Below are 26,591 nucleotides of genomic sequence, written 5' to 3' on the forward strand. Positions count from 1 at the left end.
TGTAAGCAAGTGTTAGACGTTTTGATGACATGATTTAAGTGGGATCTCCATTTTACTTGATTTTACATCAAGACTTACTTGATTGATCGGAGACCCACAACTGGCTGGACTCTTCATAAGAGCAGACCATTTAAATACTGGCTTTATTCTCAGAATGTTTGAATCTTAAATACTGTTTATCAGCCTATGGGCAATGCTTCCACTCAGGCCTTCATGTAGTTCTTCATAACAATGATTCTTGTCCATGTAACGTACCACATGTTACGTAATGTCACGCCAAATGGCAGATATGTAATTAAAGCTTACCTGGATTCTTACCATCAACATCGGAGCCTGCATTGATGTCTGAGAGGTTATTCTCGTGTGTGGACGTGGCTTTGTCTTCATTATTTGGCTTTTCTGCATGCCCAGTCATCACTTCCAAGTATTTTTTAAATGGCTCCACATGGGTACACAAAGTATCTGTTATTTCCTTTCTCTCACCTCCATTCTCTGTAGTCTGCAGCTGGATAAAGAGCGGGGAGGAAAGTGTATGTACGTTGTCACATAACGGTATTACATGCTGAAAGATGCAACCTTTGTGTTTGAAAGGAACTACAGTCGTTACGACACATATACACTTGTGAGTTAGTAAGAGTTTAGTTTCTTTTATGGACGAATCTTTGCTATGACTCATTATCAATAAAGACATGGTGTCAGAGTGGTCCCATTAGAACAATGGGAAAGTTCAAACCAACAGAAACATATGCTTTTGAGCGGCCGTCCAGATGGCAGGAGTGGAAGGAAAGATTCACCCAATTTCGGGTGGCGAATATTTATTTATTTATTTATTTGATTGGTGTTTAACGTCGTACTCAAGAATATTTTACTTATACAACGGCGGCCAGCATTATGGTGGGTGGAAACCGGGCACAGCCCGGGGGAAAGCCACAACCATCTGCAGGTTCGGGTGGCGAATAAGCTTGACAAGGAACATGGCAATGTTCAGGTTCGCTCTCTCATTTACGCGATGGTTTCGCAGTCAGAAGCAATCTTTAAATCACTGGCCTTGAATGATGATGACAGTAAAGACTATGACAAAGATGTTTAGAAGTTTGATCAACACTTTATTCCTAAGCAAAATGTGATTTTCGAGCTTTCGAGGGAGAAAGTATAGAGACTTTGATCAGAAAATTATACACTCTTAGCGAATTTCTGTTAACTCCATAAGAGGCGAAATGTCACATAATAGTATTATAGTAAAAGAGTTCAATTACTTTTACAGACGGATCTTTGTTTTCAATAACAAGACATACGTCATAATCTCTATGCTACATGTCAGCACAAACACAATTATTATGTTATTTGTGAGCCAGGCTGTGACCAAAACCAAACTGTATATATCCTTTTCCAAAATGCTGAATGTTGACCTTCAATTCCAATCAAAGCAGTCAAAAGGTGCCTTTCTGAAACTTTTACATCATATCCATGACAACAGACATCTAACACCTTCATTTCACATCCCAGCACTCAGACAGTGCCTTTCTGAAACCTTTACATCACATCCATGACAACAGAAATCTCAAACCTTCACTTCACTAACCAGCAGCCAGAGAGTGTCCTGCTGAAAGATTAACATCGCATCCATGATAACACACATCTCAAACCTTCACTTCATATTCATGTAGTCAAAGAGTGCACTTCTGAAGCTTTTGCATCACATCGATGGCAACACACATCTCAAACCTTCACTTCATATCCATGTAGTCAGAGAGTGTCATTCTGAAACTTTTACATCACATCCATGACAACAGACGCCCTCAAACCTTCTCTCCAAATCCAAGCAAATCTTCTCTCCACATCCAAGCAGTCAGAGAGTGTCATTCTGAAACTTTTACATCACATCCATGACAACAGACGCCCTCAAACCTTCTCTCCAAATCCATGCAAATCTTCTCTCCACACCCAAGCAGTCAGAGAGTGTCATTCTGAAACTTTTACATCACATCAATGAATCCATGCCCTCTCACTCACCGGAAACCGCTCTTCTCTCTCGGAGGTACAGGTGTCATACGATCCACACAACAGCTTACACATAGAGTTAACAACTTCCCCTCTATTTTAAATATAATTAATATTTAGAAATAATTGCCCTAATAAACAGGGTGGTGTCAAACAGTCAAAGGGAGATCATGAAAGAGCACAGTCCAAGCAATGAGGAGCACAACCCAAAGTTCCAGAATTATATCACTCATTTTACAATCCCGGAATCCCAGTTCACAGTCGATGAATAGCATTTCATAGTCCAAAAATCACAGCAGTCTCAACTAAGTTGCACCTTTTTTTGTGAGACAATCAGCCAGCTGTGTTTTAGTTAGAATCCATTTCACCTGCTTAATTACATTTTGCCCAATCGTTTCCTTAAGACTACTAATCTCAAGTCGTAGTCAGCCACAAATTTTGTTGAGTACACTGTGTCATGGAGGGTTTTATTGTCCGCGAGGCATACAATCTGTCATATGCTTGGTTAGGTTGTCCAATGGTTAGCTCCGAGTATAATGTGGCCAAATAAACGGCATTATCCATACCTTCAGCTAGAGTTTCACCAACCAGGGAGTTTCATGCAATGCTGCAAACCTTTTTAGACTGCCAGGTTAAAGGTCAGAAATGGCCAGTTTTGTCTTTCAGGGGAATGATGCGTCCACCCTGTGTTCCACCAACTGGCAAATTGACCAAGGATGCATTGCTTGACACAACTAACCCCAGAGATTGTTGATCATCTAGACACTGGAACTTCAGTTTCACATCTTCGGATTTAAGTTTTTGAATAACCTTATTCACATTAGCTAAGTTTTGGACCGTTGCATTCTTTTGCGAGGCAGCCAAGTTAGTAGTATCAAACAGGACATCTGGTGTTTTTTTATGTGCAATCCAAAGGATCTGTCCTACTTTAGATCTGTAAGCATCTGGTTTATATTTAGACAGTGGTGACTGAGGTTCCAGCACCCTTGACCTGGTAATGGGAATGGGTTGTAGACTATTCTGGGTAGTCCTTTTGCTCCAACCGTATATATGTGCCTGAGGAAGACATATCTATGCCCTCATATGTGAAGCCCTTTTCTTCCTCATGGCCGACCCTGAAGCAAGATTTAATTGTCTGGATTGTGGTGTTTTCAGTACCTCCCCATATGAAGTTGTCCACATGACAGCCAAGTACGCCACAAACTGTTTGTGTTGTACTATCAGTCCAAATGAAAACAACAGGATCCACTTGTGATCATACACAACCACACTTAACATGATCTAACACACTCGTTGGTATCACTAAAGGGACGCATCAGCTAATCCGTATACACATTTGTGCAACCGCCATATTTTTCCATTATCATTGGCTTTCACAGGTGGCTTTATGAAGACATCTCTGGACATTTCTGCTCCTTGTAAGAAAGCTGTTTATATGTCCATGGAGTGTTGTTCCCAATGTTTTAAGGCAACCACAGCTAAAATCATCCAGAGAGATTCGATAGCAAAAGTGGGTGAAAATTATGGCAAGTGTTGCGTTGTAAGCTCTTCACAACCTTGTGCCACTGAATGAGCTTTTGGAACACAGCTGTTTGGGGCTTCCACCTGTTTATGACACATTTTCCCCGCAGTATCAACTTTGTCTACATACACAACTTACAACCTAGAGCATCAGACTGACTGAAACTCACAACATGAGCAATTGGTCTTGGCATCACTTTTAAAAAATATTCAGCAGTCATGAATTAACGGCCTGAAGTCATGGATTTCAATGGCCTGAAGTCATGTCTTACACACATCTCCATGTTCAGTCTTTGAACAAATAAGAAGCTTTTATGGCGAATTGATGTCGTTGGTAAATGTTCACATCTGGCAAAGAGGGTTTTACTTTCGCTGCTATAAGCCATTTATCAAAATTCAAACTCCCAGAAACGAAACCTGAAGTCAAACTGCATGCTAGCCTTGAAAGGAGTTGAAAATATTAGCGCCACCTGACGTCAGGTGGAGGAAACCAGTCAGATCACGTGTGTTAACATGCAGTCACTTGCGCTCCATTCATGTCAAAAACAGAACGATCCAAGACAAAGGTTGTCAAAATATTCGTGAGGACTGATATGGCAAAGAAGCTTATTATCTGCCATGCTTGATTTCATACACCCCTCTGGTTCCAAAATTGCTTTCTTACTTACCTCTAATCTACGCACAGGAGGATGGACAGTTCCGTAAAAACAGATAACTCATAATGCGAACCGGTTGCTTTGCTGAACTTTGGATATGTTCAAACTGGTTTTATGAAAAATTCTGAATATTTCTTTCAAAAAACAACCTCAAACTGAATAAATATAACCACTTATTGTTTGTTATTCAATCCACAAACCGAATATCCACACCAGATGACTTATATGAAGCCATGTAAACAAGTTCTTGTATTTACCGGTGTTTTTTCCACTACGGCCAATTACCTGCGCCTCACAGGTGTCTCCAGTTTCTCCATGTTTAGATGTATCAGTCTGGCCAGTTGCACCTTTTAAGGTCATTGGTTATTGTATAGTTACATTTTTAGCCGCTTCACTTCACTGTGACGTTTATCTGAACCATTTATTTATTTATTTGATTGGTGTTTTACGCCGTACTCGAGGATTTATCTGACTCCTGATCCCTTTCAGGGATATCAGTGTTTGGTGCATCTACAGAGCGGGGTGTCATTTTTGGTACATGTAGGCGCAGTGTCTTGTGTGGAAGCATTATCATGTATTGGATAATGGACAGGCATGGACTCGAACACAAGAACCACGGTGCATAACAAACACTACAGCCCCGGGCCCTTTTATTCCTGGCTGTCCGGTCGTTTTTAATACACTCTGTCACGTGGTTTGTACTGCATATTATGGGGCGGAATCTGTTTTCAAAAAGCTCTTCAATTACGTTCCCAGCATTCTGCTTCAGTGAAAGCTTCTCTTGCTGAATGTAAGGCAGATATGTGATTCACCACAACAAAGCTTATTCTGGTACCTTCATACAATCCACACAACAGCGTACAAAAAGAGAAACATTTACATAGTATCCCTGACAAAAGACACCTCAAGCCTTCACTCCAAATCTAAGCTGTCAGAGAATGCCTTTCTGAAACAATCATATCACATCCATGACAACAGACATCTCAAACTTTCACTTCACAATCCAGCAGTCAGATAGTGCCCTTCTGAAACCCTCACAATGGATACGTAACAGCCAAAGCGTTCACTTGACATCCACGCAGGCAGACAGGGCCCTTCTGAAACCCTCACAATTTATCTGTAACAGCCAAAGCCTTCACTTGACATCCAAGCAGGCAGACAGGGCCCTTCTGAAACCCCCACAATGGATACCTAACAGCCAAAGCCTTCACTTGACATCCAAGCAGGCAGACAGGGCCCTTCTGAAACCCTCACAATGTATACGTAACAGCCAAAGCCTTCACTTGACATCCAAGCAGGCAGACAGGGCCCTTCTGAAACCCTCACAATTTATCTGTAACAGCCAAAGCCTTCACTTGACATCCAAGCAGGCAGACAGGGCCCTTCTGAAACCCTCACAATGTATATGTAACAGCCAAAGCCTTCACTTGACATCCAAGCAGGCAGACAGGGCCCTTCTGAAACCCTCACAATTTATCCGTAACAGCCAAAGCCTTCACTTGACATCCAAGCAGGCAGACAGGGCCCTTCTGAAACCCTCACAATTTATCCGTAACAGCCAAAGCGTTCACTTGACATTCAAGCAGGCAGACAGGGCCCTTCTGAAACCCTCACAATGTATCCGTAACAGCCAAAGCCTTCACTTGGCATCCAAGCAGGCAGACAGGCCCCTTCTGAAACCCTCACAATGTATACGTAACAGCCAAAGCCTTCACTTGACATCCAAGCAGGCAGACAGGCCCCTTCTGAAACCCTCACAATGTATACGTAACAGCCAAAGCCTTCACTTGACATCCAAGCAGGCAGACAGGGGCCTTCTTAAACATTTACACTGCATCCATGACAACAGACATCTCAAACCTTCACTTCAAATCAAAGCAGTCAGAAAGTGCCCTTCTGAAACCTTTACATCACAAAGTTGACAACAGCCACCTCAAACCTTCATTTCACACTTCTGACAAAAACACATCTTAAATCTTCCTTCAAAGCCAGAAGAATATACAGTTCAAACCAGCACATTGCAACACAGAACCATGCGTGAAAAAGTCAAAATGGTGTAGCACCCGTGCACTGTCCCACTACGGGTGGGGTTGAAATTACCCCAAACTAATTTTATGGTCACGATTGCGTACGAGGATGAAACTCATTTTATACATTCCTCATGACAACCTGATCATTAAAAGCCAATTCTTAAGTTCCCAGCCCATGCACTAAGCCACTTTAGAACAGCCTAATTAACGCTAATTATGACTTATACAGATCATGATGTGTACAGGGAATTTCTTTTTACCAAAAGATACCTTGAGATATCTTAATTATGAAATGTAATTTTTAAGTTCCAACTACAGGCTAAACACCATTTAAGAACAGGTTAAATGTCAATAATTGGGCTAAATTATCTTAAAACATGGGCATCCGTCACAACTAAGTACGAGGATGACACTTATTTCATACATCCTTCATGACAAACTGATCACTAAAAGCCTATTTTCAAGTTTCCAGTCCATGCAGTACGCTACTTAAAATCGGCCTAATTAACACTAATTATGACTTTTATTGGTCATGTCATGTAGGAGGAAATGTTTTTCAGATAGCTTGAGACATGCTAATTATAAAAAAGAGTTCCTACTCAGTGCTAAGAGCCATTTAAGAACGGGTCAAAGGTCAATATTTGAGTCAAATTACCTTAAAACAAGGGTATCGGTCACACTATTAAAAATATTTGAAGTATAGTCAAGAATACATGTACAACAGTGGCCAGCATTACTGTGAGAGGAAACCAAACAGAGCCTGGGAGGAAACCCACGACCATCAGAAAATTGCTGTCAGACCTTCCCACCTATCAACGGAGAGGAAGCAAGCATGAGCTAAACTTGAATTCACAGTGACCGCAAGGAGCTCCTGTAATGTGTCTGTGTGGCTGAACACTTCTGCTTTCTAAGGTCACAGCATTCATACAAACCTTTGTTAACTCCTCTGTGTGTTCCTTCAAAAGTTCATAAAAGTCATGTGTCTCTCTTTGGGATCTCTCATGACAACCGTCCACTCCTACAATTTGAGAGGAATCAATACTGAAGAAAAGTGGACAACTGCTGTTGTAGATTTTGATTTTGAAACACATTTTAACACAGAAAGATAAAATTATCCTATTAAAAGACCAGTACAATAATGAGTACTTTTTTTGAATTTACATGGACATGGAAACATGTACTCCATTCACTGGAAGTCCTATTGCTCTTGCTTAAAGAATGTGCAACGGTCAGGATTTGAGTGTGCAAGAGTTGTCTGCTCGCCCAGGTCTGAGTGTGTTAGGGCTGAAGAGTCCTAGGTATGTATTTGTTGACTGAAAAGTCACCCAGATCTGAATGTGTTTCTTTGCACTGTTTGTTGTTTATGCTATGTCTGTCACCTATGTCTAAGTGTGTTGGGATTGAAGGGTCTGTTTGCTCACTGAGGTCTGAGTGTGTTACAATTAAAGGGTCTGTGCTCACCCGGGTCTGCATATTTTGGCTGAAGAGTCTGTGTCCACCCAGGTATGTATGTGTTAGGACTGAGGAGTCTGTGCTCACACAGGACTGTGTGTTATGACTGAACGGTCAAAACTCACACAGGTCTGAGTATGTTAGGGCTGAAAGATCTGTGCTCACCCAGGTCTTAGTGTGTTAGGACTGAGGTGTCTGTGCTCACCCAGGTCTGAGTGTGTTAGAACTGAAGTGTCTGTGTTCACACAGATCTGAGTGTGTTAGGACTGAGGTGTCTGTGCTCACCCAGATCTGAGTGTGTTAGGACTGAAGGGTATGTGCTCACCCAGATCTGAGTGTGTTAGGACTGAATGGTCTGTGCTCACCCAGATCCGAGTGTGTTAGGACTGAAGGGTATGTGCTCATCCAGATCTGAGTGTGTTAGGGCTGGGGTGTCTGTGCTCACCCAGGGCTGAGTGTGTTAAGACTGAAGTGTCTGTGCTCACCCAGGTCTGAGTGTGTTAGGACTGAGGTGACTGTACTTGCCACGGTCTGAGTGTGTGAAGACTAGGTGTGAATGTATTGGGACGGGTCTGTGCCCTCCACGAGTGCAAGTGTGTGTTGGAATTGGCAAATCTTTGCCCACACATTCACAAGTGCGTTGAGACTGACAAATGCTCAGTGCGCGTGAGTTCATTGGGATAGGTTCCACAGAGGCGTGAAGGTCATGGGATGGGTCTGTGCTCACACAGGTGTGAGTGTGATGGGATGGGACTGTTGAGAGTGACAGGTAGGTGCCCACCCAGGTTTAAGTTTGTTGGAATGGGCCTGTGCTCATACATGTCTGAGTGTGTTGGGACTGACTGACCCAGATATGAGTGTGGTAGGATGGGTCTGTGTCCATACATGTCCATGTGTGTTGGGACTGACTAGGAGGGTGTTAAGATGGGTCTGTGCCCACAAAGGTCTAAGTGTCTTGGAATGGGTCTGTGCCCATACATGTCCGTGTGTGTTGAGACTGACTTACCCAGATATGAGTGTGGTGGGATGGGTCTGTACCCACAAAGGTCTAAGTGTGTTGGAATGGGTCTGTGTCCATACATGTCCATGTGTGTTGGGACTGACTAGGAGAGTGTTAAGATGGGTCTGTGCCCACAAAGGTCTAAGTGTCTTGGAATGGGTCTGTGCCCATACATGTCCGTGTGTGTTGAGACTGACTTACCCAGATATGAGTGTGGTGGGATGGGTCTGTACCCACAAAGGTCTAAGTGTGTTGGAATGGGTCTGTGTCCATACATGTCCATGTGTGTTGGGACTGACTAGGAGAGTGTTAAGATGGGTCTGTGCCCACAAAGGTCTAAGTGTCTTGGAATGGGTCTGTGCCCATACATGTCCGTGTGTGTTGAGACTGACTTACCCAGATATGAGTGTGGTAAGATGGGTCTGTGTCCATTCACGTCCATGTGTGTTGGGACTGACTAACCCAGACATGAGTGCCATGGGATGGGTCTGTGCCCATACATGTCCGAGTGTGTTGGGACTGACTTTCCCAGATATGAGTGTGGTGGGATGGGTCTGTGTCCATACATGTCCGTGTGTGTTGGGACTGACTTACCCAGATATGAGTGTGGTGGGATGGGTCTGTGCCCATACATGTCAGTGTGTGTTGGGACTGACTAACCCAGACATGAGTGCCATGGGATGGCTCTATGCCCATACATGTCCGTGTGTGTTGGGACTGACTGACCCAGATATGAGTGTGATGGGATGGCTCTGTACCCATACATGTCCGTGTGTGTTGGGACTGACTGACCCAGATATGAGTGTGGTGGGATGGCTCTGTGCCCATACATGTCCTTGTGTGTTGGGACTGACTGACCCAGACATGAGTGTGGTGGGATGGGTCTGTGCCCATACAAGTCCATGTGTGTTGGGACTGACTGACCCAGACATGAGTGTGGTGGGATGGGTCTGTGCCCATACATGTCCTTGTGTGTTGGGACTGACTTTCCCAGATATGAGTGTGGTGGGATGGGTCTGTGTCCATACATGTCCTTGTGTGTTGGGACTGACTAACCCAGATATGAGTGTGGTGGGATGGGTCTGTGCCCATACATGTCTGTGTGTGTTGGGACTGACTTACCCAGATATGAGTGTGGTGGGATGGGTCTGTGTCCATATATGTCAGTGTGTGTTGGGACTGACTGACCCAGACATGAGTGTGGTGGGATGGGTCTGTGCCCATACATGTCCGTTTGTGTTGGGACTGACTGACCCAGATATGAGTGTGGTGGGATGGGCCTGTGTCCATATATGTCAGTGTGTGTTGGGACTGACTGACCCAGACATGAGTGTGGTGGGATGGGTCTGTGCCCATACATGTCCGAGTGTGTTGGGACTGACTTTCCCAGATATGAGTGTGGTGGGATGGGTCTGTGTCCATACATGTCAGTGTGTGTTGGGACTGACTTACCCAGATATGAGTGTGGTGGAATGGGCCTGTGCCCATACATGTCCGTGTGTGTTGGGACTGACTGGCCCAGACATGAGTGTGGTGGGATGGGTCTGTGCCCATACATGTCCGAGTGTGTTGGGACTGACTGACCCAGATATGAGTGTGGTGCAATGGGTCTGTGCCCATACATGTCCTTGTGTGTTGGTATTGACTGACCAAGATGAGTGTGGTGGGATGGGTCTGTACAGATACATGTCCGAGTGTGTTGGGACTGACTGACCCAGATATGAGTGTGGTGGGATGGGTCTGTGCCCATACATGTCCGAGTGTGTTGGGACTGACTGACCCAGATATAAGTGTGGTAGGATGGGTCTGTGCCCATACATGTCCTTGTGTGTTGGTACTGACTGACCAAGATATGAGTGTGGTGGGATGGGTCTGTGTCCACATAGGAGTGAATGTGATGTGATGGGCCTGTGTCCACAAAGTTCTGAGTGTGTTGGGGCTAAGGGGTAGATACCCACCTGTGCACGAGGGTGTTGGAATGGGCCTGTGCTCATCCATGTGTGAGTGTGTTGGGGCTCACTAACAGGCTTGTGCCCACCCATGCCCAAATGTGCTGGGACTGACCTACACTCCTTTGCCCACCCACGTCCAAGTGTGCTGAGATGAGTTTGTGTCTCTCGTGTGTGGGCGTGTTGCGAGTGACGGGTCTGTGTTTTGGCATCGAGAGTATTTCTTTGTACATACCAAACTTGAGATCTATGACTGTATTTATTTTTTCTAAATACCTATATTTTCATTACACATAAGTTTAAATTAAGCTTTTTTAATGATGGCCTAAGCTAAGTCTTACCTGAAGCAGAAGTAGCCATGATAGAATCAGCAGTCACTGAAACACAGCACATAAGATGGCACTGATAGTCATGGGCTTGTACATATCAGCCAACTTTAAACTTAACTCATACATTGCATGGGCTTTAATAGTCAAACTTAGAAAAGGAAAAAACTCAGATTGTGAATGGTACATTATGCTGGGGTAAAGAATCAGTTTAGCTTTATGTTTTTGATTGATTGATTTATTTGTTTGATTGGTGTTTTACGCCCTACTCAAGAATATTTCCCTTTTAGCACCACCGCCAGCATTATGGTGGGAGGAAACCAGGCACAGCCTGGCAGAAGCCCACGACCATATGTAGGCTGTTGGCAGGCCTTCCTGCCAGCATGAGCTGGACTTGAACTCACAGCGACCACACTGGTGAGAGGCTCCTAGGTCATTACGCTACGCGTATGTATTTGAATATTTGACTTAAGTCTTAAGACTTTTGATACATATAACCCCCAGACCCATTAGGTTTTCCTGGAAAAAAAATGTCCATGAGTGACATGAAATAAAATCAACTTCAGGTAAAATGGTAGATTCTATCCAAGATGAATCAACAACAGGATTCACAAGAGTGGACATTTGTCCATGTTTGGTACAACTATATCTCAAATAGCAGAGCTTGATGTTGGAGTTAGAAACTTTGCAAGGAATGCATGCCTGAAGTAGGACGCACATAAAAGTTGAAGCTATAGTGCTTTAAGCTTAAACAAAAGGTTAAATTTGGAAAACTGTCTCTCAAAAGTGTATGATCTGCCACTAAGACATTTAGATTCTGGAAACTGTCTGTAAAAGAGATAAAAAGTTGAAACCACATTTTTTAACAAAACTGACATTCTCTAATGTCCCGACATGTTTAAGGTTTGTCTAATAAGAAGCCAACAAAAGACCTCATGAATATTTGCCGTGACATCATAATTGTGCTATTGCAGTTAAATACAAAATTATCTTCATTAACATGAATGTTATGGTTTTGTAGCCAGTGCTAAACTAGAGCAGGTTAAAAAAATAGTTCCTGAATGCAATTCCTGATAAAAACTTAAAGAACACAATGAATTAAATGCCAGTCAAAATCTACATTAATATTTTTATTTCTCCATCAAGGAAGGAAGAAGTGACCTGGTCATTTGTCAGTGATGTATTTCTCTAGAATGAACGAGGTCATAAGGCATGGATAGGATTCTGCATAAACCTACAACTCACTCTTTGTGCTGGAGTTCTTAGCTTCGGTTTTGGTCATAGTAAATAAAAACATAAATCATAGTCAGCTTGAATCGAAGCAAAGTGAAGCTGAGGATGACAGTGCCAACAAGCCGGTGAATAGCATAAGCCAAGAGGAGAGAAGCATAAAATCCAGAGATGGAGATGGAGAATCTTGCATGGTGTTGATGTTGTAGCCTGTTCTCAACCCTCAAGCTGAGATCTTGCAGTGCAAGGAGTTTCTGGTACATTTAGGTTCAAAGGAAGTACTCTTGTCATCTTATTACCTTGTAGTCTGGAAAAATGGGGGACGAATGAAAACTCCACTATGCAAAAACCCTAGTCATTATAGTCATTGTAGTATTATGTGCTCAACAGTCAACAGTGCACATGTGTGCAAGGGCCTTCATTTTGTACGTGACCATTCAATTGGTTCAACTTTACTTTTGATTTATTTTCTTTTTTCTTTTTTTAGGGGGATCAAAAGTGCTACTGCCATTGCCACTGAAGACGCACACAGAGATTGGTTAATTAAGACAAGGGGGCTTTTGTCCGCAGGATTTTTGTCCGCAGGCTATTTGTCTGCCGGGGCTCTTATCCTGGATTCTAGAGAAATATGACCCCAGGAAGTAAATAGGTCACTGTTCTATAAGTATTATCCCATTATCCACACACAGCCCATTATCCATGCACAGCCCATTATCCATGCACAGCCCATTATCTATGCACAGCCCATTTACCATGCACAGCCCATTATGCATGCGCAGCCCATTATCTATGCACAGCCCATTTACCATGCACAGCCCATTATCCATGCACAGCCCATTATCCATGCACAGCCCATTATCTATGCACAATCCATTATCCATTCACAAGCCATTATCCATGGATCCATTATCCATGCACAATCCATTATCCACTGCAAATTTTCATAACGAGGACAAATGTACAAAACAGGATAAATTCTGAAGTTCTGTTAAAATTTTTCTGACAGTTTATCACAAAGGAAATAAAAGTTTGTGTGTCTTGGCTGGATGTTTTCTACTGCTCATTCTACTAACTGGAAAAGTGTGATGATATCCCTATAACCTTTCCTTGACTGACCCATGTTATACATAATACAATTACTCTGCTTTATCTGGGGTGATCCGAAATTGCCACTGTTCGTGCTCTGTTATGAACTTATTTATGGCAAATTTATTCTGTCTTCGTGTTGTCACTAGAAATATTTTTCCCCACTCGATAATTTCTCTCAAAATTCGAGTCCATAGCAGCGGTGCGTATAGCCACTGTGCACACCTATGCCGATAATACCATAATTCCATTCTTGTACAGATTGAGAACATAGGCTAATGAGATTTATACTAACATATTAAGACCGTGATGGTCACCGTCATTTATCTTCATTCCATATCTAACGTAGATAGGAAAACTCTCCAAGGCGTTCTCAGTAACAACAGGCATTTATTATACATAACAGCATGTGAGTGACCAGACTCTGAGGTCCTTACAGGTAAACTCCCAAACCTTTCTTCCTTCTTTTCTCTACTGGAGAAACAACCATATTTAAACTTACAATTGTTTGTTTACCTCACTATTAGTAACAGTTGCTGGTTTCAGGTATGGACTTGTTCTTTAATTACAAACACTGACTGATTAGTCAAATGCACGTGGAAAGTTAATCCCCACACTTAATCTATTTAACTCTGCATATTAGCAAGCTGGACACCAGTTGACTGCCCAGTCTATAGCTTGATTTAACTATTCGTATGTCACATGTCTATTATAACTATTTTACATGTACATTGCACTTGACCACTACATGTGTGTACACAGCTTGTCTGTAACTCATTTACTAGTTGTGTGCATGAATTATTAGGATCATCAGTATAAAGCTGGTCATTGTATAGTGACTTAATTACCTAATGCAGAAATGTTTCAGGCTTTCCAATCAATACAATGAATCTTAATTTGCCAATTAATATCAACAACTTGTCCATACTGACCATGCCACTTGGTCTGCTTTTTATCTCCATTTACAACACATCTTATTTCTATTGAATAAACTGGCTTGATTTTAAACTTGATTTTAATCAGTACACTATTAACGGTGCCAGGTGCGAAGGATTGACTCATACTAAGTTTTGGGCAAAAGTCTGTGAAGACCTTCAAGTTTCATGAACTTCTATCTTAGTCATAAGCAGAGATGATACTGAGAATTACAGGATATGAATAATGCAGTAAGGTCACTTTCTGTCACTTTGTTTCCCATGTATTTCATTGAATAAATCATGGCAAGGTTCACTGACCTACTAGATCTGAGTGATGAAGTTCAAACACGATCATTCAGTCCTTACTAGACTTCCCTAAAACATTTATTTATTTATTTATTTAATTAGTGTTTCAAGAATATGTCACTTATATGACGGCGGCCAGCATTGGGAGGAAACCGGGCAGAGCTGGACTCAAAGCGACTACATTTGTGAGAGGTCCCTTGGTTAACCCCCTCAGTCACGGATGGCCCTCTTTTCCTGAAACACAGAGCTAGTAAATGTTGTATTATATCCTAAGATTGAATCAGTTTTACCTTGGTGTGTATGAAACAGATTCATCAGTATGAAACAGATTTCCAGTATGATCAACAATGCTCCAAAAATGCCTTGCTTTCATGTGTAGGCCTGTGCATATATGTTTTAGTGCTGTTACACAAATGCTTGGAGATCTTTGTTTGTTGTGTTTTTTACATCTAGTCCACTGTGTATTTACAAGAAATAAACTTTAGACAAATGAACTTGAATCAACTCAGTTGGTTTAATAATGACACAACCTACACGCATACCAAGGAAGTTACTGTTCGTCCCAGTACTGGGCAAAGTTGGTTTAGGTATAAATGCAAATTTCAGCATCAGGAAGCAGTACTTAACTGAGTTGATTGATTTCTCACCTTTGTAACTGCAGTAACTCCTATTCAGTGCAATAACTATTCAGTAACAGTAACAGGAGTTTCAGTAACTCCTAGTCAGTGCAATAAACTATTCAGTAACAGTAACAGGAGTGCAGTTACTCCTAGTCAGTGCAATAACTATTCAGTAACAGTAACAGGAGTGCAGTAACTCCTAGTCAGTGCAATTACTATTCAGTAACAGTAACAGGAGTGCAGTAATTCCTAGTCAGTGCAATAACTATTCAGTAACAGTAACAGGAGTGCAGTAACTCCTATGCAGCAATGCAAATATGTTGGATTGACAGTGATGGTACATGCCATAGATCGTTTTAGTTTGGTCAGTCTCACAAAAGGTTATTTAATTACCACCCCCGCCTGAAATCAATTTATGCCAGAGAAGATAAAATGCACCTGTAAACAGCGGAAAATTGTTCTTTACCATCAATCCGAGACATCTCGGGCTGTTTCTTTCCGTAACTCTCACAACTGTATTGTCTCTCCAAGAGTTACTACACTCTGCAACTAAATGATTTTTATATGTAGACCAGTGGTAGAAATAAACATGATTTTGTATTACCTCACTGAAGTTTTTCTCCATCAGTGGGCAGATAAATTTGTGTTAGGAACAAAGGATCAATCTATAGGCCTCCACCTACAGTAAGATTCCATTATCCTCTTCATGTAGAAATTATCCTGGATGATATGTAGAAACAAATTCACCTAATCTCTTTGATTTTACATGATAGGCATCTCTTGTTAATGACTTCTGGGCATAACAGTGCATTGATCAAATCTTTCAACAACTATCGGCACGTTTTTCACTTATTTTATTGTTTGATGAAGCCTAAACGATTCTAACATTCAGTTCCACACATAAATCTGCTTGTTCCTGTCATTTTATAATATTCTCCACCTCATTACCCAAAGCTCTCATTTCATTTCTTTGAGAGCAATTTCAGTTTCACAAAAGGTGAGATGTAATTGCAGAATACAACTCTTAAATCGGGCAACCTGAAGTGTTTAGAGAGTTATGGAGAGAAAATGCTTATAATATGATTGATCAACAGTAAGGAACATTTACCACATCTTCACACGTGCATAATCAACTAACCTGTTCTGAGTCTTGTCGAACCAAAATTAATCCATAGCAACCACACAAATTCACAAAATAAATACATTCTTAGACATTACACCCCATTTGGCCGCCATCTCATTCTGATAGTCATGCACACAAGTCACGTGATCGATGTAAGCGCATAAAAAAACATGGTCATTCAAGGGAGACAATACCTATGGCAATCATTATAGTAACACACTGGGCAAATTTAGTCGCCCATTTGGCTGGTTCCCTCCTCCTGACATTAGATGGCACCAGTCGCTTCAGTCTTGTTCTTTCTCGCAAGTTATCAAAATGGCGACAGATGGTTACAGCCAATCAATTTACGCTAGGGAAATTTTTCTGCCCGCGTGAAGATGCAGTAAATGTTCCTTACTCTCAATCCAACACATTAGAAGCAGTTTCTCTCCGCAACTCTCACAATACTTTGTGTTGATTGATTTAAGAGTTACATTCCACAACCAGGTAAGATGGAAACATGGAATCAGGTGTCAAATTAATGGCCTAAGGACGATTTTCTAGATATTTTCATAAATTCATCAGCTTATATTGCTTATTAAATCCTGGTAATTGGATTTAAATGTCTGTGTGACATGGTAGTTTTGTTAGTGCAGACTAACTGTGCAGTTTGGTTGAAGTTCTCATGCAGAAACTGAAATTCTCTGAGATGAATCAGAAACTAGAGACCACGTGATCTCCTTAGTGACAAACAGCGTGGGTGAAGAAAACGATCCTCTCCCAACTTTACTGCATTCTGTAAAATAGATTGGAAGCTAGAAACAATGTGATCTCCTTTGTAACAAATGGGGATGGAGAAAATGATCCTCCCAACGTTACTGCATAGGAAAATGCCTATTTGTGATCATGTTCTTGTATCCTGTTGGATTTGTATAATTTTCAGCTTTCCAGATACCCGGTAGTATGAGTATTTCTGCAGAGCTTTCGTAATGCTATTTTGTACAATTATAGATATTACTGGTCACTAGCGAAGTAGCAAAAAATGACCTTTTCCCTCTAATGCTTTAACATTGGGTGGCCATTTTGTTTTCAACATGAAAGGGTGGTCACATGACCCCCAACTTCCGACCCGTCTTAGAGAATACGAAACTGCCTATTTCTGAATCCGTCAGCAATCCTGTATCAGTCGGATTTGTATAATTTTCAGCTTTCTACATAGTGTGAGTTTTCGTGATGTTATTTTGTACAACTACGCCTTAATGGTCGCTAGTGACGTGGAAGCTTTAGAAACGAGGAGGGGAAAAAAATGAAAGGTTAACATTCCCAGGTGTTGGGAGGGTATTAGCTGATACTTCTTCCCTGAAAACACGTGCATTTGAAATATAGTCTATTTCTAAGAATTTACATGTGGAACAAGATCTTGCGCAAATGCCGTCAGAAACCAGCTTGTCACCCTTCACACTTTCATGCCTTTCCTTCCAGTCAGTGTCTTAACCCTGTTTTAACTAGTGTATCAAGACGACAAAAAGTGAAAGGTTTGTCTTACTTGACATTCATTAAGTCGTCGATAATCCGCACTGCTTCTTAATTGTAGGTCTTCCTCTTGGCCTTCGTCGTCCAAACCGAAAGTAACTTTTCCAGGAACAACTGTTGGCGCAGGCGCACAGCCAACGTAAAACCGGCCCGTGGGTTTACCGCAAGAACCGAAAGAAACCCACATGGATCGCGCAAGGATATCTGGGTACCTCAAGGGTGGCAAAAAATGCTAAGACAGAGGTTATTACTGCAGTATACTTCACTCTAGCTAAATTTCTGTCAGAAAATTGTTCAGAATTAACCGGAGATTAAAATCGCAACTAAAGGGTAAGATTCTAAACCTTGCTCAAGGTAGGCGTGGCTTAACCACTAGTCATGAATATTAAGCAATAAGACATGAATAAATATAACGAGTAACCTGTACGAGCAACGTTACTGGTTTCGATCATGGCGGGAAAAGAAGAATTTAGACAGAAGGAGCAAAGTATTTCTTAGACACAAGGAGCCAAGTATTTCAGCCGCTGACAGATACGGCAGTGACCAGATTTTGACTGAGACAGTTATCATGCCTATCGTCAGCATACTGACTGAGGTTGATGATGCAATTTCGAAGAGCATCCTGTATAAAGTGGACAAATATTTCGGAAACGGAGGCAAGTTGTAGTTATTTTTTTTGTTAAGTTAACTTATGTTCAGTGTAATTTACTGGCATTGGCACACTGTACATCATGCAAGTGAAGCATTCTTGGTTTAGCCATAAAACACAATAAACCAGATAAATAAATAAATGAACAGATATATAAATAAATGAACAAATCATTTAATTTCTCAACAGATCTCAAAAATCATTACATATAATGGCAAGATTGACGAGATGTGATGGTAGCCATGTTGATTTTGATGGCTTTCCTTTCATGGTTGGGGGGGGGGGGGGATATCAAGCCACAAAAAACAGACAGTACAGGTTAGTTGCATGTAAAAGATAATGTGCAGTGTTTGTTATATTAAATTTAGAAGTAAATTACATAAATTAATAACTTTCAAACATCTTTGATAGTTATTACTTTACAGGGTCACTTGTAATGGACTATGCAACCCTCATGTAATTCTTTATTTTTGTGTTTCTTACTGTTAGATTGAAAGCCAGTGATAACCTGTCATTATGCTCATATCAGATAACTTTCAGAACTTTTCTCCAGGATAAACACATTTAGTATATAAGTCTATAGGGCAGACACCCACAGGACTGCCACAGACTCTGTATACTGTCCAACCTTTTCTCCAGATTGTCCAACCTGTTCTCCAGGATGAACATATTTAGTATATATGTCTATAGGGCAGACCCCACAGGGCTGCCACAGACTCTGTATACTGTCCAACCTTTTCTCAAGGTTCTTATTATAGTGTGTGGATATGATCTGTATATTATATGCGTTGTGAGGATTATTTTGATTTGTTGGTTGTTGTGCTGTGAAGGAAAAAGATACAGATCAAATACAGATATGCACACTTTCTGACAAATGCCATGCGTCAGGATACCAGTGTGATACCTTAACGACTGAACTAGTCACGATTACCAGTAATATGATATATGAAGGAATTGGGACACTTCTGGACACACTGGAGTTGTTCAACTCTCATACTGATATTAATAACGAGCACAGGCCCTTGTATCAAATCAGTAGATCCCCTGTACCATGAAAAGGAAAGGTTGGAAAGGCTGGTTGATGTTGCTTGTACAGCGTACTCGTTAATATTCAGGACTAATGCTTAAGCCACGCATACCTAGAGAAAGGGTTGGAATCTTACCACTACCCATTTAATGCTACATTCCTTGCGGTCGCCATTTTTAGGGGAGATAACTAGGACCCTAAAACACAAAATCCTTACAGCGCATGCATCGCTCTCTACATTTGCTTTACATCACTCTCACCACTAGCAAATGTTGTACATAAATCTTGAACAACGCCAAGGTCACTGCAGTCATGGTGATGTAGGAAGTCATGTCAGGAAACAAAAACAATACCACCTCAACCTTTCTTCTAATCATACTTTAAGTTTGTACAGATGCATTTTCTTTATCTAAACATGTTTCTGATCAAAACTTGAAAATATTTATTTATGATGCTGATTAAATAGCTCTGCATGAGGACACAATTGGTGAGACTAAGCCTAAACACAGAAATCATGTGATACCAAGCGTCACTTCATGAATATTAATGAACACCCACCCTAGCCCTTACTGTTCAATGCTTACCAAACAAACAAACTGGCCTTATCTGCTCCCCATGATCCTGGAAATCATGGGAGCAGATAAGGCCAGTTTGTTACTTCTGTATAGACCCTTATCCGAACACATTTAGATTACTGTTGTGAAGTGTATGACTCAGCATGGGTTTCCCTTGAGGCTAAACTGGATGGCCGTGCAATGTGCTGCTCTCTGGATATGTACAGGGAGTTTTAGGACAACACCACTCAGTGTGCTTCAGGTACTGCGTAATTATACATTAGACGTCAGTTCCGTACTTTAGAATATGTTACTAAACTTCAGTCCGCCACTGGAAATTCGGCCTCTGCTTTTCTGGAAGCATCTGTGTATGATGTCTCATATAATATGTAAGATAATCTAAAGGATCCAGTTTTTTAGGCTCAAGGGTAACAATATCTCCAGAGATCTGGTGCCGACCAACTTATGGTCCAAGGCTGTATTATTCCTCCTTGGCATCTTTGTATTCCGAACATTTTGTTGGAAGTGTTGTCTCAGGTTAAGAAGTCTGACCCTTCAGATGTCAGCAGAATGTGTTGTAATGATTACATTAAAAGAAATTGGTCAGAGTATTTGCAGATTTTTTCTGATGCCTCGAAATGCCTTGATAATGTAAGGTTGTGACTGCCATAAGCATCCCAGAACTAAATTATGGTAAACAAGTCTAGATTATCTGACTAGGTGTCTGTTTACTCTGCAGAGTTAACGGGTATTCTAATGGCTCTCCAAGTTTCTTAACGTGTTTAAACCATTGAAATGTTTTATATTAAGTGACTCCCTATCTGCCTTGAAATCTTTAAAATGCCTGAATGTCAACAAATGCTCAACACTTGTCCTTGAAGTTTTAATAACCTATACACTTCTCTATCCCGCGAAGGGGTCTCTGTATTCTTTGAGTGGGTACCGAGTCATATTGGTGTCTCTGGTAATGAGTAACTGACGCACTGGTTAAGACAGGCCTCTTAATTAAAGATGTCATTCATGTAATACCATTTCTGTTTCAGAGTAATGAACCCTTTTCTGTAGATTGTTGCAGTGTGACTGGGATAAATGACACGAAAGGGAGGTTTTTCCATCAAATGTTTCCACATGTGACCTTTCGGTTTGTGCAGCATCCTACTATACAGGTCAATGTCCTTGTTCACCGACTGGATTTAGATTCAGTCACCATGACTCAGGTCTTTGTGAGACCTGTTTAGTAAATGATTCCATCTCACACCTGTTATTTCATTGCAAAACCTACAATAATGCAAGGAAACTTTTTTTGCAGATCTAATTAAAGGTGGGGTCACTAACCCTTCCTTGGAAACTGTGTTTAGGTGGTTACATTATGAAAGTCTCCAGGCTGTTGCCCTCCTTTTTACTGTGATGGAAGAAATTCTAGATACATGTAGTATGTAGTTATTAGTTCAAGGTTTAATGAATTGATGTAATATAGGCCCAATGACCATCTTTTCTCTGAACTGAGTTCCCTTTCCATTATCATGGCATCTCTGTCCATCCACTGGTATATCTGTATCTATGCGAATCCCTCCCTCTTACACCTGTGTTAAAAAGGAGACAAACCCAGATAATGAACTGATGACTTTTTTTTTCCCCCGCATTAGCACACATCATACTTGGGCATGGGGTTGCCATTCCTTTCATATATATATATATATAAGCATATGCACGTTTCACAGGCTTTAAGGCTCAAGCTTATCTAGTGATAGAGGTGTAAAGCAGACGTAGTGAGCAGTACATCTGCTGTAAGGAGTCTGGACGAGAGTTAGCCCATATACACTAGAGGGTGCTGTGATATCAGCTCTCAGCATCGCGTGCGAGATGAAAAGTTATGATAAGCACAGCTGAGGGTATGCTGAGGACAGTGGTGTGATGAAAAATGTAGTACTACAGTGGCTTATCAGTGCCATACAATTTCGTTTGAATTTTTTGGCTGCTTTCTTTATACTTGCTATTAAAAGAACTTATCAAGCTGTTTATCAGTGAAGTTAGTGATTTGCGGTTTAGTTCAGTTAAATTAAACCTTGAGGTCTATTGTCAACATTTTCTGATATTTACGTGATACAAATATATTTCCACCGAAAAATATTTTTTCTGCTGTTTCCATCACAGTGTAAATAATTTTCGCCCTGGTTGAAATATTTTCACCGTGGTGGAAATTCACATGATGTTGGAAGCCTTTTTATGTTCAATATCGCCATTTTTCTATCAAGAAAGATTAGACATAGGATCTAAATACAGTATAATTTTCTTACCCCATTGGCATGTTATGCCGGGGGCATAAGGCCATTATGATGTCCACCTGTCCGACCGTCAGTCCGTATGCACCATGTGACCGCAATAGAAGTGAACAGATTTTATATTTGGTATGCAGGTTCATAATGAGGTGGGGGCCTCTGTGGTCAAGGTGGCTAATGTGCCAGCGTGGCGCAAAGACCCAGGAGCCTCTCCCCAATGTGGTCGCTGTGAATTCAAGTCCAGCTCACCACTGGCTTCTGCTCCGGCCGTACAGGGGAAGGTCTAACAGCAGCCCTGCAGATGGTCATGGGTTTTCCCTGGTCTCTGCCCGCCTCCCTCCGACCATAATGCTTGGACCTATTTTAGCCATATTCTTATGTACGACGTAAAACACGTCAAGTAATATCGTGGCCGGTAATCAAATAAATGAATTATACTTAGGTGACCCACATGTAGGTTTCTTTTGAAACTGCGATTTTGATCAAATTTCTGTTTCGTGCATGATGTCCTGGTGCTATGTAATCAGCATTTAACAATAACAATGTTTCACTGTTGGTTAGGGTCATCTTGCTCATACTTTAGGTAAAGAGAATGTACATGTACCACAGTAAACTATACATACAGTGTATGTACCACAGTAAGCTATAAATACAGCGTTTGTACCACAGTAAACTATACATACAGCGTATGTATCGCAGTAAACTATACATACATCGTATGAACCACGGTAAACTATACATGCACCGTATGTACCATAGCAAACTATACATACAGCGTATGTACCACAGTAAACTATAAATACAGCATATATACCATAGTAAACTATACATACAGCGTATGTACCACATTAAACTATACATTCAGGGTATCCACCACAATAAACTATACATACAGCGTATGTACCAGTAAACTATACATACGGCATATGTACCACAGTAAACTACACATATATCATATGTATCACAGTAAACTATACATACAGCATATGTACCACAGTGAACTATACATACAGCGTATGTACCACAGTGAACTATACATACAGCGTATGTACCACAGTAAACTATACATACAGCGTATGTACCAGTAAACTGTACACATAGTGTATGTACCACAGTAAACTATACATACAGCATATGTACCACAGTAAACTATACATACAGCGTATGTACCAGTAAACTGTACACATAGTGTATGTACCACAGTAAACTATACATATAGCATATGTACCACAGTAAACTATACATACAGCGTATGTACCACAGTAAACTATACATACAGCGTATGTACCAGTAAACTGTACACATAGTGTATGTATCACAGTAAACTATGAATACAGCATATGTACCATAGTAAACTATACATACAGCGTATGTACCACAGTAAACTATACATTCAGCGTATCCACCACAGTAAACTATACATACAGCGTATGAACCACAGTAAACTATACATACAGCGTATGCACCACAGTAAACTATACATACACCATAGTAAACTATACACATTCAGCGTATGTACCACAGTAAACTATACATACAGCGTATGAACCACAGTAAACTATACATACAGTAAACTATAGTAAACTATGTATAGTTTACTATACATACAGTAAACTATACATACAGCGTATGTACCAGTAAACTGTACACATAGTGTATGTATCACAGTAAACTATGAATACAGCATATGTACCATAGTAAACTATACATACAGCGTATGTACCACAGTAAACTATACATTCAGCGTATCCACCACAGTAAACTATACATACAGCGTATGAACCACAGTAAACTATACATACAGCGTATGCACCACAGTAAACTATACATACACCATAGTAAACTATACACATTCAGCGTATGTACCACAGTAAACTATACATACAGCGTATGAACCACAGTAAACTATACATACAGCATATGTACCACAGTAAACTATACATACAGCATATGTACCACAGTAAACTATACATACAGCGTATGTACCAGTAAACTATACATACAGCATATGAACCACAGTAAACTAGACATACAGCGTATGTACCAGTAAACTATACATATAGTGTATGTATCACAGTAAACTAGACATACAGCATATGTACCAGTAAACTATACATATGGTGTATGTATCACAGTAAACTATACATATAGCATATGTACCACAGTAAACTATACATATAGCATATGTACCACAGTAAACTATACATACAGCGTATGCACCACAGTAAACTATACATACAGCATATGTACCACAGTAAACTATACATACAGTGTATGTACCACAGGAAACAATACATACAGCATATGAACCACAGTAAACTATACATACAGCATATGTACCACAGTAAACTATACATACAGCGTATGTACCACAGTAAACTAGACAAACTGGACGTTACATCTTGGGCTAAGTTAAATAGCGATATAACTCCGCTTGCAGTCAAAAAAGAATGTATTGAACGCATAATGTTCCCAACTGACAACCTGATGGTATAGATTTCAAAGTCTGTATTTGTCCAGCCATTGTGTGCTTCTAGTGGCTCTACAGTTGAGGGGCCATAACTGCAACACAAGGGGAGGCCACTCTCAACTTACAATGAAATATGTATAATGTAACTATTCAGGATTACAACATTATGTTATTTACCTGTACCGTATTAATACAGTCCTTAAACAAGAAGTAACATTTTGGTCCCAGCTGACGTTCTTGTCAAAGTTGTGTACTACATAGTAGTGCAAGCCATTGCTCTCACACAGACATTTTATTTATAACTGGGCTGGAAATTCTGGATAAGTTTGTGAGACAACCTGTCCCAGTTCCACAGAACATCTGCCATCTGTGTTCGGCAATCCAGGAGGAGGGGACAACATTTCCACGGGCCACCATTGACAATTTGGTCATGTCTATACCAAACAGATGTACCGCTCTTCGTGATGCTAATGGTGGACACACTCGGCACTGAGTGCTGTGAACTGTGTTTACCATCCACTCTGTTTTCACGATGCCATAGCTCCTGGATTATTGCTCAGAAATGTGAAAATGTGGTGGAAAATGAAGCCACAATTGATAATGAACACTTACCCTAATTATTGAGTGAACACATTATGTAATACTGAGGGAAAAACAATATAAAAATTGCTTTGTGTGTTTATATTTTTGTTGAGTATATTTAACATTTTCAGATGTAAGGCACTCTGACAGGAGCTGACCAGTCCATTAGGTCCATCAGTCCATTACCTCAGTGTGTCAGTTCTAGGCAAAATATTCGGACTAGGCCCAGCAGTATCTGTTTCTTTGTGTTTCAGTGTTTGACAGGTCTGAGATGAAAGGAATCCGGGCTGAGAAAAGCCTTTGGTATGCTTTATGTATTATAACTAAACACATAATGCTATGTTCAGTGAAATGACATGTTATTTGTGACCATTGTCATTATTGATGTGAGATTAGCTTTGCTCTGATATTTGGTACCAGTGAATTCTGCCACCTCATCTCAGGGAAAGTACAAACGCGCACAAATATGTACACTGCAATTTCAGCAGGACTGCGGGCTTTGAAGATCATCACCCTACAACATAAGAAATCCTTGAAAAGTGCAGGCTAAGCCATGAGCACTGTATAAAGGGGGATAACTCTGATTGCAATGTAATAGTATGGTTATATCCACTGAAAGAGAATTTTCAGTATGAAAAGAGAACAGTATGAAACTGTTAAAAGCTTCTAAGTGGTTTAGCGTGCGTATTGCACGAACAGTGGCCTGATCTGTATGATTTCGATAAAACCAAATTAACAGCCTCTCATTTTTCTCATACAGTCGCTGTGAGCTCATGACACTGTCTTCCTCTCCGATTTTACGAGGAAGATCCGCCAGCAACGTACAACATGATCATCGGTTTCTCCCATCATAATGCCAGCCACCATTGTAAGTGAAATATTCTTAAGTACAGAAGAAAACACCGATCAGAAATTGCTTTTTGTGCTATGAATAGAATTAAGGCCAGTACATACATGTGCTAGTGTTAAAATTAACATTGATTAATAGAGCATTGATGTGGCTCAGGAAGATTGTCTTTGTTACACTAACAACTAAGAACCTTACATATGAAACTGGTGCATGAACTGTGTCACAGTGTAAGCATGTACTTATGTTTTGCTAACATCACAGGTTTGTGCTGTATACCATATTAGCATTCTTTTATGTTGTGATATTGTGACAAACCGTCTCTGACACTTTTTTTTTAGGAAGTGTCTAAACAAACTTTGAAAATGTATTTACCCATATGGCTTCAAACACAGAAAGTGATAATTCATCCACAAATTCAAGCTTGAAAAGAAAACAATTCAGACAAAAGCTA

General features: G+C 40.7%; 1 long non-coding RNA gene across 1 annotated transcript; it reads right to left on the reverse strand.

Moving 5' to 3' along the window:
• Nucleotides 1-410: 410 nt before the first annotated feature.
• On the reverse strand, nt 411-17,835 carry LOC135466411 (uncharacterized). The gene is made up of 4 exons (XR_010444114.1): nt 17,743-17,835; nt 10,951-10,986; nt 7,141-7,226; nt 411-505 (listed from the first exon to the last, which is right to left on the reverse strand). It is a non-coding gene; the product is annotated as an uncharacterized LOC135466411 (long non-coding RNA).
• Nucleotides 17,836-26,591: the final 8,756 nt, after the last annotated feature.

The sequence above is a fragment of the Liolophura sinensis genome, chromosome 6 (genome assembly GCF_032854445.1).
Source record: "Liolophura sinensis isolate JHLJ2023 chromosome 6, CUHK_Ljap_v2, whole genome shotgun sequence".
Classification (NCBI taxonomy): Eukaryota; Metazoa; Mollusca; class Polyplacophora; order Chitonida; family Chitonidae; genus Liolophura; species Liolophura sinensis.